Raw genomic sequence first — 7,788 nt, 5'->3', positions numbered from 1 at the left:
CTTGAAGTTTTTCCCTAACCAGTATGTAGTGACCTTCTTTTACCTCTTCTGATCATTATTGGTTTGAAGTTCACATTGTCTGCAAACAGAATGGCTACTCTTGCTTTTTTTAGGGGGTGGGGTTCTGTTGCATGAGGTATTGTTTTCCATTCTTTGACTTTCAGTCTGTGAGTATCCTTTTGGCTTAGATGGGTTTCTTGTAGACAGCATATGATTGGATTTTGTTTCTTGATTCATTCTGTCGGTCTGTTTCTTTTACTCAGTGCATTGAGCCCACTTACATTAATGGTTATAACTGTTATACTGACTTATTGTTGACATGTTATCTTTCTGCTGTTGCATGTTTATCTTTTTGTTCTGTTTAATTGTGTGCTTTGCTTAGTGGTTTTTTTCTTAAGTGTATCTAAACTGTCTTTCTACATTCTTTGCATGGTTGCCTTGTGATCATGAAGTTCTTCAGCTGTTGTTTGTCATGGAAGTATCTTATTTCTCCATCAGTTTTGAAAGACAGTTTTGCACGGTACATCAGTCTAAGTTGGAAATCATTTTCCTTTAGGATCTGGAATACTTCACTTCATGCTCTTCTTGACTTTATTATTTGTGCTGAGAAGTCTGCAGTGATTCTGATAGGTTTTCCTTTATAAGCGATCTATCTTTTCTCTCTTACAGCTTTTAATATTCTATTCTTATGTGGGATTTCTGAGATGGTGATTATTATATGTCTTGGTGTAGTTTTATTTTGGAGTTCTATCTGGTTCACTGATCCTGATGTTGGTTTCCTATCTCATGTTTGGGAAATTTCCAGCTATTACTTCTCTAAATATCTTCTTGATATCCTTTATTTTTCCCTTTCTTTTTTATTTATCCCTATCAATCTTATGTTATTTTTCTTTGTGAAATCTTTCAGTTGTTGAATTGCTGTTTCCTGATTCCTTATTATTTTTAAAAGCTCTTTCTTTTCCTGTTCACTAGCTGCAATCTTGTCTTCAAGGTCTGATTAACTTCACTTTCATTGAGGCAGTTTTTACATTTTTCAGTGGAATTTTTGATTTCCTGTATATCTCTTTACATCTGTTTTATGTATTCTGTTGTTTCTTATATTGCTCATCTAGGGATTCTATCTTTTTGTTTAGTTCCTCCAATTTTTTAACTGTGTCTTTATATACTTTCAGCATCTCCTTCATTTCTTTTATCATTTCTTCTGTTACCTGGGAGATTATTTCTAGTTTGAATTCCTTTAAGCTTCCTGGAGTTGCTTTTTTGATATTTCACATGTATAGTATATATTTTTTTCTGTATACATAGCTCCTAAGGTTTCTTGGGATGGCCTGGAGGTTTGAAATTGCAATTTGGTCATTTGTTTTGTCATTTTCTGATATTTTTGTGTTTCAAGTATTATTCCAAGGCTTCCTCAGGGTCTGTTGGAAATCCTCTTATATGTCCTCAGCTTCTGGAACTCTGTCCACCCATTTCCTTCGATTGAGAGAGGGTCACTGGGGATGGGACATGCCACCTTAAGCTCAGCCTCTGGAACCCATAGTGCCTGCTTGCTTGCTGATACCTCCAGAGTCCACCAAGCAGGGCCAGAAGCAAGGAGGCCATTGCAGGCCCAGTGAGGACCTGCTGCGCTGGTCCAGTCCACCCAGAAGCTGCAAAGTTCCCTGTCCAAGGCAAGCAAGTGTCCCAAACTAGCTGGACTCAGTGGAAAGTGTGTGCCACTCACCCCAGGCCACCCAGCCTCTGGGGTGCCCGCTTGCTTGCTTAGAATTCCAGAGTCTGCCAAGCACGGCGGGGAATGGGGAGGCCATTGCAGGCCCACTCAGGACCCACCACGCTGGTCCACTGCCACTCTGCTGTGATTCTAGTGAAATTTCCTTCGCAGGTGATTTGATTCTATTCTCCAAATGCTTTTAATCATCTGCACCTGTGCTGAATTTCTGGAATCTTAATTTTGTATAACTTTGTGTAGATTTAACTTTATCTTAGCTGTTTAGAATTCTATGCAGTTGATACATGTGTGTGTGTGTGTGTTTGTGTATGTGTGTGTGTGTGTGTGTGTGTGTGAAATTTTTTTTTCTATTTTATAAATAATAGCGCTGGGCATTTAGCTCAGTGGCATAAGCGCCTTCCTTGCAAGAAGGAAGTCATGAATTCAATCTCCAGTACTGATTTTTTAAAATCTCACTATTTTATAAATAATGAAACCAAACAAAATACAGCCAATCAAAATAAAACAATGAGAGTGAAGCAGGAATACAAAGCAGGAAAATAAGAACTCTACAAGGGCTACAATAATGCCTCTTATTTTCTTCAAAATAGCTCCTAATTCCATCCAATGTAATCAAATCAAGCAAAACAAAACAGAGTCAAGGTGAACAAAATAAATCAGGGAATTCAGAACTTTTAAACATGATGATAAGAAATCAACAGATTACAATAAAATATACATTATCTCCAAAAAGCTGCATTTACCATTAGACATAATAAAATCAAACAGAAGAAAACAACATGTAAAAATTCAATCAGAAAAAGCAATGTAAACGATACAGGATTTTAAAACAAGATGTTAGGAAATAAAAAACTTTCCTCCCAGAGTTCCTTTTTAAGACTTTTCCTCCCTCTCACTTTCACAGTATGAGTTGTGCATTTTTTCTTCCACTAATTTATTTAGTTTTTATACAGTGGAAACAACACAGTGTTTATCCTTTTCAGTCTGAATCATTTAACCCAACAGAATGATCTCAAGTTTAATTCATTCATCTGTATGAACCTCTAGATTATCTCTCTTCATAGCTGAGTAGCTTTCTATTGTATCAAAATACCATACCTTTCTTATCAATTCTATCATTTATTGGCAAGCTACTCATGATCTTTTCTGCTTCCCTGTCTCATAGAGAATCATTTTCTGTGTTTTGAATTCAGCCTGTCAATTTTCTTTTAAGTTAAATGTGTTCTTTGTGTACAGCATATTGATGAATCTTCTTTCTTGCTCCACTGTGCCTGTTTCTTTTTATTGGTGAATTGAATCCATATACATTAATACTTACCATTGGCATGCACTGGGTCATTAATGCCATGTTATTTTCCTGCCTGTGGCTTGCTAATTTTTTCCTCTGTTCAAATTCAAGCCCTTCCTAATGATCTCCTTCTGCTGCTGTTCCAGGAAATGAAGTCATTTAGTTATTTTCTCTAGAATGTCCTTCAGTACTCTTTGTAGGGTTGGTTTGCTGGTGATGAATTCCTTCAATTGCTCTTTAGCATGGAAGTATCTTATGTCTCCATTAATTTTGAAAGATATTTTTCAGGCTACTTCAATATGAGTTGGAAGTTGTTTACTTTCAGGATTTGAAACACTATACTCCAAACAGTTCTTGACCTGATGGTTTGTGTTGAGAAATCTACCATGATTCTAATGAGTTTCTATAATAGGTGATCTTTTTCTTTTCTCTAACAGCTGGCAATATTCTATTGTTGTGTTGAGTGTCCAAAATTTTGATTATTATGTTTTAGTGTAGATTTATTATGGTTATGATTGATTGGAATTCTATATGCCTCAATTATTTGAATGTCAGATCCTTTATACATGCTTGGTAAGATTTCTGCTATTGTTTCTATAGATAGCCCTTTTATGTCACTTATGCTGACTCTTCCCTTTTTGCTACACAAATCAGTTTTAAATCTTTTTTGTTGCAGACATTCGATTGTTATTTTTTGTTACATTTAAGAGAACTTTCCTGCTCCTTACACCAGCTGAAACAATGTCTTCACGTTCTGAAAGTTTAGCTTCAGTTTCTTTGAACTAGTTTTGTGAGTATTCAATGGAGTTTTAGCTTATGTATATCTCTTTGAGTTTGTTTCATACACTGTAATTCCTTCTTCAATTGTTTCAAGATTTCAATCATTTTTCCATGTTCATCTTCTTTAAATCTAAGTCTTCTTTCGATATGCTCAGCATTTTTTTCCTTATATCTGTCATTTCTTCTTTTACTTGAGATATTATTTCTCAGTTGATTGTTCTTGAAATCTCATGAAATTGATTCTTTGCTTCAGTTACTGTCCCTGAGAAAGTTCACAGGTGTGGCTTTCAGCATATTCAATGTCAGTGTCTCCCATACTTTTTTCTATATGTGCTGGAGATCTGAGAGAACATTTGCTCATTCATTTTCAGATGAAATACTTTTGTGCTCCTAAGCATGTCCTAAATTGGTTGCCCTTTTGTAGTGTGGGAAATGGTCTAGGCTCCTGAGTTTCTCTGAACCCGGGTTCCTGGAGAGGCAGAGGCACTGGGCAGGCTTTTCAAGATGGGAGCAGCTTCACTGGTGGCTGCTTGATTGCTACTGTCACACAAGGGCAGGAATTCTTTTTCTCCTGGGCTATGTAGCTACACTGGGACTCCCCTGATGGCAGCAGGTGTTCAGGGTCATGTCTATGTGTTTCCTCCATTCTCCAGGAAGCAAGAATCCCCAAAGACAGTAAGCAGGGTGTTTCTCACAGCTTCACTCAGCATGCACTGATTATCTGTGTGAAGTAGGCATTCCTAATGGTGACTGGGATGGGAGCATATTGGGCATGTCAAAGACTTAACAGTTTGTATCAGAAGTATTCATGTATGTGGAAAAAGAAAATTTAGAAAAGTCAAAAATTTCTAGATCTGTTATAGATAATGTATTATTTTATAATACATAAATGTATTAAATGAACTTGACACAATTATAATAAGAAAATCATTTCCTCTAATTGATACTTATGTGGATTTAACATTTGTTTGTATTTCAGTTTTGGAGAATTGCATTGCTTTTTTTATTCTGGCTGCCACCAGGAATGAGGATAGGATGTGTTTTCCTTACAGGATGTTTCTTTCCATAGCTGCGAAATTCAGGAATGCATCTCCAATGATGAGAGACCCAACACGCCTCTGCCTCTTTCCACCTTTGAGTGTAAGTGCTGATTGCACACTGAAGCAGAAAGTAGAGGCCACTGAATGTTGACGTGGGGCTCATATCTACAGGATTTTGTCTTGAGTCTCAAGTCAGACTCCCAACATAAACATTTGAGCAAAAGTTAAAGTGTTTCGATATTGTGACTACTGAAGAAGTGTAAATATCTTTTGCATCATGGGATGGTTTGAGTGTCATTAAAGTTTATTTTAATAACTGGTGTATTGAAGGCATGGTACTCATGTTGAGAATATTAGAATGTAGTGATAACTTTGAAACAAGTGAACTAGACAAAATGCTATGAACCATGTGGCCCTTGAGCTTCCTTGCCTAAGGACTGGAAGAGGATTAGAAAACAATTAAGAGACAAATTTAGAGTTAGGTGGAGTGCTTATCCTCCTGCCATGAGGACAAGAACTAGTCCCTCACTGTGGGAGTGTTTATCTACATCAGTTAGCAACTTAATGTTACATGACACACTATTTTCCCAGAAATCCACAGTTCATATTGTCTTGGAGTTATGTGTTCTGTGGGATGAAGCATCTGTTTTCACGTGGCTTGTCCTGAGCACACTTTGTTGTTGGGAAGATCATGCTCCAGCCTTGTACATGTTGTCAATTTACAGCTTCAATGTCTCCCAATATATGCGTCTCTTTTGTTCTGTTGTTGTACAGAATGAGTCGTCTGTTGAAGCTGGACATCATAAATCTTGTACAGTCCATTAATTCATAAAAATATACATTTCCTAGTGTAGCCAACAATTCGCAGAAGGTATGATTTGATAATTTTTTATATTCTTATTACATGGTATTATTCTCTTGAAGGTGTACTTTTCTGCAGGATGTTCAAGACCAAGTTAAGGTGAGACCTATATTAAATTTTATTGGTCTCTTACTATTTGTCACATTCAGTTAATTATCTCAAGGATTATCTTGTAACCATGCACACCATCTCTTAGCTCTCTTTGCAGTGTCATCCATCTGGACAAGTCATTGCTTGACCAAGCTGCTTTATATAAAATCTTGAGAGGTTGTCTTCTTTGGTGACTTTACTTAGGCACATCACATCAATGATTACTTTACTCTATGGTCCCCAAATATTCTTAACCAGAAGATCAGGTCCCACTGATTATAGGGTGGTGTAGCAGAGGTTTTCTTCTGTACTGGGTCCTCATTGACTTTGGTGAGTGAAGACCAAAATATTAATTAGCTTCCTAGTTAATTTATCTCTCTAAATTTTGGTCTCTGAACCTCAGTTGTTGAACATCCATAATAAAACATTGATAACAGCACAGTGGAGGAGAGGCAGTCAGTTTAACATAACTATTTTGTTCTGAATAGAAAGCATCTTAGAGCATTAAATAAAACTTTTATTTACTATTAACCATGAATGTTTTAACCTTTGAATACCCATAGAATGTTAATTCCATATTTATGCAGAAAATTAGAAATTTAAATCATACCTAATACTATAGCCTGAGAATATTGATGATATTTGGTAACATACTGGAATTTGTGTTTTTGACATAAGATATCCCTTTTTGGGTTAATCCTGCCTGTCTAATACATAAGAAGATTTTACCTAACTTTATTACTTTTAGTGAGATGTACTTTTAGTAAACATTTTTTGAATGCAAAGATTTGGATCTGAAATAAAATTATGTCATCATACAAATCTCTGTTTTACATTTTTGAAAACCTGTACATCTGGAAGCATGAATGCATGAGTACAACATGAGATTAATAACAATCTTTCCTCATAACTACAATTTAAAATAAAAGTTTATTGTATTAATTTTCTGTTAATGACAAACATGATTAAAATAATGATTTTTATAACTTTAGTTTGAGTGTATCCCTTAAGGCTATGAGATAATCTGGACCTCTGATGAATATACAAGTCTTGGTTAAAAATGTTACCAGGCAGCTGATTTATTATTCATTAAGTCCTGTCCAATAATCTCAATGCTAATGGATTTTCCTTTCTCATCTTAATAATTTTTGATGACTTATGAAAAATTCAATCATAACATCTAACCCATTAAGTTTTAAACTATAAGAGATGCTCATCAACAATAAATAACGATATATATTACATTTGCATAGCCAAACTTTGTATTATTTGGACCAGCTGAAATTCCTTCTGGCATTTGAACTAGCTGGCAACTTATGTGGAAACAATGCTTTGTAAATCTATAACGTTAATGCTGGGATCAAGTGATCCAAATAGGCAAAAGGTGAAGAGAAAAATCATTTAGCTCAAAATAAAATGAGTGTCCACAGAACTGAAAATCTGTGCTTGCTTCAGCAGCACATATACTAAAATTGGAATGATGCAGAGAATATAATCATGGGTGCTGCACCAGGATGACACGCAGCATGATCCATGGACAAACATAGACAAGGGAATCTGTACATATTGGAACAGACAGAGAAACAAGCCCATGACATGTTGGTGTCCATGAGAATTCTCTAAGTTCTCTATCACACAGCCTTGCTGAACTAACTTGCTTCTTACACCTCATGTTCTCAAGGCAGGAACACCTGTTCACTTCCAGCACCTCTCAGCATTTTTCTCAGCATTTCTCAGGTGCTCTGTACCACTTGAGCACTTCTCTATGGGCACTTATCCTTTTATCACTACACCTGTGAAAGATCAATAGTTCAGTTGGTGTTGTACTCTAAGAAAATAGCTTCATTATATGTGTATTATAACAAAACCTAAAACACGGCTTATGTATGTGTTTTCCTTTTCCCTTTTGATGACCTAATTGATATGTTAAGCAATTCTCTCCTCTGTAAAGAATTGTAAAACCTTACCTAATTGATATGTTAACCATTGTTGCCCTCTA

At 35.9% G+C, this 7,788-nt stretch overlaps 1 non-coding gene across 1 annotated transcript; it reads left to right on the top strand.

Moving 5' to 3' along the window:
* The first annotated feature begins 7,231 nt into the window (after nt 1-7,231).
* Nucleotides 7,232-7,335, top strand: LOC111756355 (U6 spliceosomal RNA). Its single transcript, XR_002790842.1, has one exon. It is a non-coding gene; the product is annotated as a U6 spliceosomal RNA (small nuclear RNA).
* The last annotated feature ends 453 nt before the right edge of the window (nt 7,336-7,788 follow it).

The sequence above is a fragment of the Cavia porcellus genome, unplaced genomic scaffold (assembly GCF_034190915.1).
Source record: "Cavia porcellus strain 051 isolate PalLab524CR breed Dunkin Hartley unplaced genomic scaffold, mCavPor4.1 scaffold_7, whole genome shotgun sequence".
In the NCBI taxonomy this organism is placed as follows: domain Eukaryota; kingdom Metazoa; phylum Chordata; class Mammalia; order Rodentia; family Caviidae; genus Cavia; species Cavia porcellus.
The sequence above is the reverse complement of the archived record's forward strand: the minus strand, read 5'-3'. Positions and strand labels throughout refer to the sequence as shown.